Source organism: Nicotiana tabacum, chromosome 4 (assembly GCF_000715075.1).
Source record: "Nicotiana tabacum cultivar K326 chromosome 4, ASM71507v2, whole genome shotgun sequence".
NCBI lineage: Eukaryota > Viridiplantae > Streptophyta > Magnoliopsida > Solanales > Solanaceae > Nicotiana > Nicotiana tabacum.
In genome coordinates, this window is record NC_134083.1 from 144531481 (window position 1) to 144542684 (window position 11204).

Below are 11204 nucleotides of genomic sequence, written 5' to 3' on the forward strand. Positions count from 1 at the left end.
GCCGAGTTCTTGCATATGTCGTAGCTCAGTCTTCACTATTTGAGCAGATCAAGGCTCGCCAATATGATGACCCACACTTAATGGTTCTTCGAGAAACGGTACTACGAGGTGGTGCCAAGGAAGTTACTATTAGTGCGGATGGTGTTTTGGGACTCCAGAATTGTTTGTGTGTTCCTAATGTGGATGAACTGAGGAAAAAGATCCTGGGGAAAGCACACAGTTCTCGGTATTCTATTCATCCAGGTTCTACGAAGATGTATCGTGACTTGAGGCAGCATTATTGGTGGCGACGAATGAAAAAGGACATAGTTGAGTATGTAACTAGGTGTCTAAATTGCCAACAAGTTAAATATGAGCACCAGAGGCCAGGTGGCCTACTTCAGTAGATAACTATACCAGAGTGGAAATGGGAACGAATTACCATGGACTTTGTAGTTGGGTTGCCGCGGACCTTGAGGAAGTTTGATGCAGTTTGGGTGATTGTTGACAGGTTGACCAAGTCGGCACATTTTGTTCCTGTTTTGACTACGTATACTTCAGAGAGGTTGGCCCAGATTTATATTCAGGAGATAGTTCGTTTGCACGGTGTGCCAATTTCCATCATATCAGATAGAGGCCCTCAGTTTGCTTCACATTTCTGGAGAGCAGTGTAGAGTGAGTTGGGGACTCGTGTAGAGCTCAGCATAGCCTTTCATCCGCAGACCGACGGGCAGTCAGTGCGGACAGTTCAGATTTTGGAGGATATGCTCAGGGCATGTGTGATTGACTTTGGAGGTCAGTGGGATCGTTTCTTTCCTTTGGCCGAGTTTGCTTATAATAATAGTTACCAATCCAGCATCGAGATGGCTCCATTTGAGGCTTTATATGGTCGTCGATGCCTTTCACCTATCGGATGGTTTGAGCCCGGTGAGGCTATTTTATATGGTACTGATTTGGTAAAGGATGCCTTGAAAAAGGTGAAGTTGATTCAGGAGCGACTTCATACAGCACAGTCCCGACAGAAGAGTTACGCGGATCAGAAGGCGCGTGATTTATCCTTTATGGTAGGTGAAAAAGTTCTCTTGAAGGTTTCGCCGATGAAGGGGATTATTAGATTTGGGAAGAAGGGCAAGTTGATCCCAAGGTTTATAGGTCCATTTGAGGTGTTGAGACGAGTTGGGGAGGTTGCTTATGAGCTTGCATTGCCTCCCAGTTTATCGGGAGTTCATCCGGTTTTCCATGTATCTATGCTCCGGAAGTATCATGCTGACCTATCACATGTGTTGGACTTCAACACAGTTCAGCTAGATAAAAGTTTGGGTTATGAAGAAGAGCCATTTGCCATTATTGATAAACAAGTTCGCCAGTTGAGGTCCAAGAGGATTTCTACAGTAAAGGTCCAGTGGAGGGGCCAACCAGTAGAGTAAGCGACTTGGGAGGCCGAGGAGGACATGCGGAGCAAATATCCACACTTATTTAGCACTCCAGGTATTATTCTAAATCCGTTCGAGCACGAACGTTTGTTTAAGAGGTGGAGAATGTAATGACCCAACCGGTCATTTTAACTTTTAGAACCCCGTTCCCTAAAATAAATTTTCCCATATGTGCTTTTAATGATTATTTACTTGCGGGGATGGTTGGTTCGGGATTTGGAAGCGTTTGGGTTGAAATCGGAACACTTGGTTCCTTAAGTTAGCCTTAAAGGGCAAGTTTGACTTCGGTCAACATTTTGAGAAAACGACCCCCGGAATCGGGATTTGACGGTTCCAATAGGTTCGTATGATGATTTCGGACTTGGGCATATGTTCGAATCAGGTTTTGGATAACCCGGGAGCGTTTTGGCGCTTAATAGTGTAAATCAACTATTTGAAGGTTTAAAGTTATTTAAATTTGGTTTGGAGTAGGTTTTTAAGAAATTGAAATCCGTTTGGAATTCCGAGGTTTGGGAATACTTTCGTATAGTGATTTAAGACTTGCACGCAAAATTTCATTTCATTCCGGGTAGTTTAAGTACGTTTCGGCATATTGGAAGTAATTTGAAGAACTTGAAGTTCTTAAGTTTGAGTCATTTTGGTTAGGGGTGTGATTCTTAGATTTGATGTTATTTTACACGTTCCGAGAGTTTGAGCGAGTCTGTTTTATGATTTCAAACCTGTTGGTATGTTCGGGCGGGGCTCCGGGGGCCCCGAGTGTTAACTTAGATTTTTATAAAAGTGAGTTTTTAACCCCGAAAATAGTTATGGGTAACGTTTTCATCCGAAAATTTCCAGAATCCGAGCACGTGGGCCCGAGGTGAATTTTAGAAATTTTACCATTTTGGATAAGATAATTTATTTAATAGATAAATTTCGAATCATTTAGCATATATTAATTATTTTATATAACTTTTGAATAGTTTCGGATTTTTCGGCATTGAATCGAGAATTTTACGCGACGCGATAATCGGAAAGTGGACTTTGAGACGAGGTAAGTCTTTTGTCTAATCTTGTGAGGGGAAAATTACCCCATAGGGATTAAATTGAATAATTATTGATAATTGCGGGGTCTACGTACGCACGAGGTGACGAGAGTCCGTGCGTAGCTACTATTAATGCTAAAGTCCGAGTAGTTTAGGACTCAAAGCATGAATTACTTGTGTAAATTATATTTCTTATTTAAATAATATTGTTTAATATATTTATATATATATTGTGAATTATTAGATCAAAATATTAAAGGATGGAAACTTTATATGTTTGATTTTCTGTTTAATTAATTGTTAAAAGAAATTGTTCTCCTCCCAAAATTATCTCATAATAAATATACTCTCCTTCCGGAGGTACATAAGAAAATGTCCTCCTTTCTTGTGGAACGGGCCGAACGCCTCGGCTAGATAGATGCATCTATGGATCGCGTCGCACGTCCCTCGGCAGTGTACACGACACTCTGGATCGGGTCCTACGTCCTCGGCATAAATCGTGTTTAATAATAATAATAATTACACGATACTTTAAAAGCTTATTTCAGCTTGCGAAGCTAATTGATAAATTGAAAAATCCTTGGAATATAATGAATTATTATTCTTGCTTGTTAAAGAATTAATTGTTATTCCTGAAAATAATATTTAATTGATAAATTGGAAATTATTCGAATTGAAGGAATTTAATTAATATATTGAGAATTGTTGCATTTGAAGAATTTTTATTATTTCTGTTGATTAAATAAATTATTGTAAATCATGCTGATTTAAATATCCTAGTTGTATTTCTGTTATTATTATTGACCCATAGTGAGTGTCAAAGTCGGCCATCTCGTTTCTACCACTTCGAGATTAGTCTTGAAACTATCACGCCCCGAACCTAGGAGCGAGACAAGCACCCGGTGCCTCACCTAATGGGCGTACCAAATTGCGACGAAAGGACTCTGAACACATAATGTCATACTTTGGCCATGGGGCCACCTTGTAAGACAATTTGCGAAGCAAAATATAAAACTGAATGGAAACTAGCGCTAACTAAACATCAATATAAAGCTAGGCTGAAAAGGCCGTCATAGCTACTACAGCTGACAAACCACCAAATTATACATACCAGGCCTACAAACCCAACATACTGCACTAACCAACAGGATATGTCTACAAGCCTCTACTGATAGATGTACTATGATCGGAACAGGGCCCCGACCTACCCATAACATATATACAGATATACATAAGATGTACACAACACTCTAGACCTGGCAACTCCGAAAGGCGTGGAGCTTACCGATCAGGCTGAACTCGGGAAACACCTACTGAGGAGATCTACTCGTCTGTCTATCTGAACCTGCATGCATGAAATGCAGCGTCCCCGGAAAAAGGACGTCAGTACGAAATAATGTACCGAGTATGTAAGGCAATAACATAACTGAAAATCGAAACTGAACTGATAATATAATAACTGGAAGTAACTGGGAGTCAAAGATGGTCTGGAGATATACTTACCTGCTGATACTGACTCAACTCCTTCAATATAGTAAGTAAAATAATTGTACGGCCTTATAAGGCTCGGTATATATAACTGCTCTGCCATAGTAGGCTCGCTCATAGGCGCTCGGCCATACTAGGCTATGTATCTCGACCATGCTGGGCTCGCTCATAGGCGCTCGGCCACAGTAGGCTAGGTATATAACTTTCCATCTGATCAGAGGTTGCCCAATAGGGGCCTGCCCACCGATTATAGCTCGATGGTGGTGAAAATACTGTATATATAGGCTTGCTGCTCTCTTGACTGGAAGAAGACAATACTAAAATTGAATATAGAGTCTCGATAAGGAATAATATTGTAACTTATGAGACTAGAATAGTGTGAATAAATTCATGAATATGAACTTCTCTTTTGTCTCATTACTAACACATGTAGCTACGAGATCATGCCAAAATGAAGGAAGGCTTAGCCTTAACATACCTTATCACAATCTTTCCAATCACCAAGTTGAACTCACCTCTTTGCACCTTAATCTACAAGAACGATAATAATACTATCGTTAAGTTACGAAAGGTACAACTATCGCGCAACGAACGACAAACTTATTTTGTATTAAAACGGGCAGCATCTCCCCTATAATCCTTACTTCCTCCAAATTCAAGATAACACCAACAATACAAGAACAGAACAATAACAACATATATACATCATTTTCCAGCCCTATATACACCATCAAATACTACCAAACAGCCCAACACACCCCAATCTCTTCGTACACAAAACGACCACCGTAGTAGTGTCAAACGACCCAAAAATGTTATGACGAACGACCAGACAACAACCCTACATTTATATGGTGTTTATAAACCCCCTTCCTCCTCCGAAACTCCACAAAATAGTAGTAAAACACGCAGCCCAACAGCAACACAAAACAGTCCACAAAACAGTCCGCTACAAGTGAATAACTCGAACTCACGGCTTCCGATCACCGTCCCGTGAGTTCTTACAAGTATAGAACGACTTACCATGAATTTACAGAAGAAAAATTGGATGAAAGAGAGCATTAAACTCACCTTATTTGTTGGATAACTCAGCTCTAATCTTGGTTCTTCAAACTCTAGGTTTTACCTCCAATTAGAACTTGAAAGGGAGAGAAAATCAATTAGGGTTTGTGGGAAATTTTTGGGAGGATTCTTTGCAAAGCTTATGTCTGGTTATTATGCTATATTTTAAGTCTAATATATAAAGAAAATAGGCCCTTAAAAGGCCTCTTTGGACGACCCGAAATGGCCCATTTTTGGGCTTTCATTTAAGCAAGTAGGTGACACACCTACTTGTCACCTAGCAGCTTGTGCAGTATCGCACAAATGCCCATATCTTTCTACTACAATGTCGTATTGACAAACAGTTTAATGAGTTGGAAAATAGACTCATAGATCTTTAATTTGATGGGTTGAACACCCCATAACTCTAAGTATATTGGGAGAAAATCGCAGTTACATTTGACCCAAAATTTCAGTAAAACTTATGAGTGTAACTTGTGATGACTTTCATCGACTTTTGTTCCACTACTCGCTTGACATTAAAACATAACACACGGATGTCATACGACTAATATAAATCATAACATAATCTCCTTATCATGTTAATCACCCTAGTCTCACCCCAAAGGTACATGTTATAACATTCCCAACTTGTCGACTTTCGACGAAACATTGTTTTATTTAATTGCTTTAGCTTCTGAACTGTCCAACCCTCTTTGTACTTGTTGTTCATGATCTTCAATATTTGTAATCTCAGAGGTAACATGATTAACTTACTTTATATACTTTTAAATATTATCTCATTTTTGGTCCTACATTAGTTTGCTTACGACGCATTTTTACGTACGAAAATATAGGGTGTAACATCACTCCCCCTTGGGAACATTCGTCCTCGAATGTTTACTCTTAGAGACTTTGGAAAATTTTGCCAAAGTATCCTTCGTACACTAGGTTAAAACCAACCTGCACGTAGCCAGAAACATACTATGCATGCCACATATGGCCAATCTTTATAAATAGCAGCAATTTGCCTCACCGACCGTAAATCATAAATATTGAAAGTGAAAAATAAAAGCTTACCTGATGACCTGCTAGCCTACATAGAGCTATGTTGTAGCATCCCATCTCGAACCATATCTTCAGTTTGAAATAGGTGGGGGTATTTAGACTTCATTTCTTCCTCCGATTCCCATGTCATCTCTTCTACATTCTTGCTCCTCCATAAAACCTTTACGGAAGCTACCTCCTTATTTCGTAGATTGCGGATTTGTCGGTCTAGGATGGCAACTGGAATTTCCTCGTATGACAAGTCCTCTGTAATCTGTACATCATCCGTGGGCACCACTCGGGTAGGATCGCCAATGCACTTCCGTAGCATAGATACGTGAAAAACCGGATGGACAGACTCCAATTCTGAGGGCAACTCTAACTCATAAGCTACTTGGCCCACTCTCCGAATGATCCTATAAGGCCCAATATACCGTGGGCTAAGCTTGCCTTTCTTGCCAAACCTCATCACGCCCTTCATAGGTGATACCTTTAAGAATACCCAGTTATTAATCCTGAACTCTAAGTCTCGTCGCCGCACGTCAGAATATGACTTCTGACGACTCTGAGCTGTCAACAGTCGCTCCCAGATAAGCTTTACTTTCTCTATGGCCTGTTGAACCAGGTCTGGCCCATATAACCCAGATTCCCCAACATCAAACCACCCTATAGGAGATCTGCACTTACGCCCATACAAAGCCTCGTACGGAGCCATCTGAATACTGGAGTGGTAACTGTTATTATATGCAAACTCGACAAGAGGTAGATGTTCATCCCAACTTCTTTTAAAATCCAACACACATACTCGTAACATATCCTCGAGCGTCTGAATTGTGCGCTCGGCTTGTCCATCAGTCTGTGGATGAAAAGCTGTGCTGAGATTCACCTGAGTCCCTAGACCTCTCTGAAATGACCTCCAAAAATGTGCTGTAAACTGAGCCCCACGGTCAGATATAATAGAAACTGGTACTCTGTGTAGCCGCACTATCTCCTTAATATATAACTTTGCATAATCTTCTGCTGTATATGTAGATCTGACCGGTAGGAAGTGAGCTGATTTCGTGAGCCTATCGACTATCACCCATATGGAATCGAACTTACGATTAGAACGAGGTAAACCCATGATAAAGTCCATGTTTATCGCCTCCCATTTCCATGTCGGGATCTCTATAGTCTGCATTAGCCCTCCAGGCTACTGGTGCTCTATCTTCACTTGCTGGCAACTAGTACATTGGGCGACAAACTCAGCAATGTTCTTCTTCATATCATTCCACCAATACACATCCTTAATGTCATGATACATCTTCGTCGACCCAGGATGGATGGAATACCATGAATAATGTGCCTCTGACATAATCCTGTCTCGTAGCCCTGCTACATCTGGAACACACAAACGACCCCTATATCTGAGAACCCCATCTCCCTTTAGCTCTAACAATGGTTTCTTCTGCTGCGGAACTCGCTCTCTCAGCTCGACCAACTCTGGGTCCTCGTACTGCCTTTCCTTGACTTCCGCTATGAGGGATGATTTTGTAGTGTTTTGGAGTACAACTCCACCATCCTCAGAATCTACTAACCAAACCCCCAACGAAGACAATTGATGAATCTCTCTAGCTAATTGTCTTTTCTCGGGATCTACATGTGCTAAGCTACCCATAGATCGGCGACTTAATGCATCTGCTACAACATTAGCTTTCCCTGGATGGTAGAGAATGTTAACATCGTAATCTTTCAATAACTCAAGCCATCGCCTCTGTCGCAAATTCAACTCTTTCTGCTTGAAGATATATTGCAGGCTTTTATGATCAGTAAATACATCAACATGAACACCATATAAATAATGCTGCCATATCTTAAGTGCATGGACAACCGCAGCTAACTCGAGGTCGTGGGTCGGATAATTCCTCTCGTGCTTCCTCAACTGCCTTGAAGCATACGCAATTACCTTCCCATGTTGCATCAGGACACATCCTAACCCGACACCTGATGCATCACAATACACGGCATAACCCTCTAGACCCTCTGGAAGTGTTAGAACTGGAGCTGAGGTCAACCTGTTCTTAAGCTCTTGGAAACTCCGCTCACAAGCCTCTGTCCATTGAAACTTAGTTTCTTTCTGTGTCAACTTCGTCAATGGTGCTGAAAGGGAAGAAAAACCCTCTACGAACCTCCGATAGTATCCTGCTAAGCCTAGAAAGCTACGAACCTCTGTCGGAGTGGTAGGTCTAGGCCAATATTTCACGGCCTCAATCTTTTGAGTGTCCACCTTTATCCCTTCATCTGATACAATATGCCCCAAGAATGCTACAGACTTCAACCAGAACTCACATTTAGAAAACTTAGCATACAACTTACGATCACGGAGGGTTTGGAGTACCGCTCGTAGGTGGTCCGCATGCTCATCCTCTGAACGGGAATAAACCAGAATATCATCAATAAATACTATCACGAACAGATCTAAAAATGGCCGGAATAGGCTATTCATCAAGTCCATAAATACAGCGGGTGCATTAGTCAACCCGAAGGACATGACAAGGAACTCGAAGTGGCCATATCGGGTCCTGAAGGCTGTCTTCAGAATATCTTTTTCCCGAACTCTGACCTGGTGGTACCCCGACCTCAAATCTATCTTTGAAAAGCATCTAGCCCCCTGCAACTGATCAAACAAGTCATCGATCCTTGGAAGTGGATACTTATTCTTAATAGTTACCTTGTTCAGCTGCCTATAATCGATACACATCCTCAGCGAGCCGTCTTTCTTCCGCACAAATAGTACTGGTGCACCCCAAGGTGAGGTACTGGGCCTGATGTAACCTTTCTCCAGCAAATCTTTTAACTGCTCCTTCAACTCCTTCAATTCGCCAGGTGCCATTCTATACGGAGGGACGGATATTGGTTGAGTTCCTGGAAGCAAATCGATGCTAAAATCAATCTCTCGCTCTGGAGGAATACCTAGAAGCTCATCTGGAAACACATCTGCATACTCTTTGACTACGGGAATAGACTGAAGTGTAGGTATCTCAGCATCTACATCTCTAACTCACACAATATGATAAATGCACCCTTTTGCGATCATTTTCCTCGCCTTCAGATAGGAAATAAACCTACCTCTGGGTGTTGGTGTATTACCTACCCATTCAAGGACTGGCTCACCCGGAAAATGAAATCTGGCTACCTTTGCTCGGCAATCAACTGTGGCATAGCAAGCTGCCAACCAGTCCATGCCCATGATAGCATCAAAATCCATCATCTCTAGCTCAACTAGGTCAGCTGAGGTCTGACGACTACAAATTGTCATCGTACAACCTCGGTAAACCCGTCTAGCAATAATCGATTCTCCGACCGGTGTAGATACCGCAAAAGGATCACTTAGTATTTCAGGCACTATACCAAACTTCCTCGCGACAAATGGGGTAATATACAATAAAGTAGATCCTGGGTCTATCAAAGCATAAGCATCGTGAGAGCAAATGGTTAATATACCTGTCACAACGTCTGGTGAAGACTCCTGGTCCTGTCGACCCGCTAAAGCATAGATACGGTTCTGATTACAACTTGAACTGGAACCTCTACCTCTGCCCCGACCTCTACCAGCCGAAGACTGAGACTCGCGCCCTGAAGGATGCACGGACATAGATGATCCTGTTGCTGAACTCGCTGGTTGTGCCATTCCCCCCGAATCTCTATTTGGGCAATCTCGCATCATATGCCCTGGACGCCCACATGTATAACAAGCATCAGAACCTGCTCGGCATTGGCCCAAGTGTCCTCTACCACAGATGTCACACCGTGGAGGAAATGACCATGTCTGCGCAGATCCTCGCTGTCGCTGCAAACCTGACGCCCGTGAGCTCTCACCTGGTCCTGACTGATTATAGCGGTCATACCTGTAACCCTGTAACTGAGGTGGCGGAGGCCTAGGTGGCCGTCCGAAGTACTGGGTCCTATAACTACCCTGATATTGCTCCTGAGACTTGGGAAATCTCATCCTCTTACGTTGCCCTTGCTCAGCCCTTTCTGTACCCTGCTGCCGATGCCTACCCCTTTCTATATTCTGGGCGAATGCCTGAATCCGGGAGATATCCATACTATCCTGCAATGCAGCGGTGGCACATGCCTCGGTTAACTCTGGGGCTAACCCTACTATAAACCTGTGAATCCTGTCCCGCATAGTAGCAACTATGGATGGTGCATATCTGGCCAATGAGTCAAAACGGAGACTATACTCTCGAACACTCATATTACCCTGCTTGAGGGCTAGAAACTGATCGACTCGAGCCTGTCGGATCTCCCGTGGTAAGTACTGGTCAAGGAAGGCATCTGAAAAATTCCCCCAAATAGCTGGAGGTGCATCACGTCCCCTGGACCTCTCCCATCCCTCATACCAAAGGATGGCTATATCTCGGAGTCGAAAAGCTGCTAGCTCAACTGCCTCTTTCTCCGTGGCATGCATAACATGAAAGATCCTGTTAAGCTGATCTATGAAATCCTGTGGGTCCTCCCTCTGATCTGTCCCCGTGAACTCTGGGGGACTCAAAGCAATAAACTCTCGGACCATTGAACTCCCAGACCCCTCAGAAGTTCCTGCACTAGCTGATGCCCTAGCCTGTTGCTGGGTAGCTACCAACTGTGTCAACAAATGCACCGCACTCCTTAAGTCCCGATCTGATGGAAGTGGAGGGGGAACTGGATGTGCGATTTCCCTAGGAATCTTCCGTAGTTGGTGGAGGAGCCGGTAATGGCTGAGTAGGGGTCTCACCTTGAGCCTCAGACTGGGCCCCATCTACTGGGGGTACCCTGCTGGTCCCCTCACCTACTGCTGTATCTCTCCTCTGGCTAGCCGTAGTCTTCCTAGTCACCGTCATCTGTGCATGCAAACACCAACACATAAGTTTAATTCAAATTTCCTATAACTCAGTTCTATAGCACGATTTAGATTTCAAAGAAGGGTAATCAACTCCTAAATGCCCTGCAGTTCCCTGCTTATATAATGTGGTGCACAATACATCTATAAACAAGACCCTACTAGACACGGCTTGTAGACTTCCTAGGACAGAACTACTCTGATACCAAGTTTGTCACTCCCCGAACCTAGGAGCGAGACAAGCACCCGGTGCCTCACCTAACCTGGCGTACCAAATTGCGACGAAAGGACTCTGAACACATAATGTCATACTTTGGCCATGGGGCC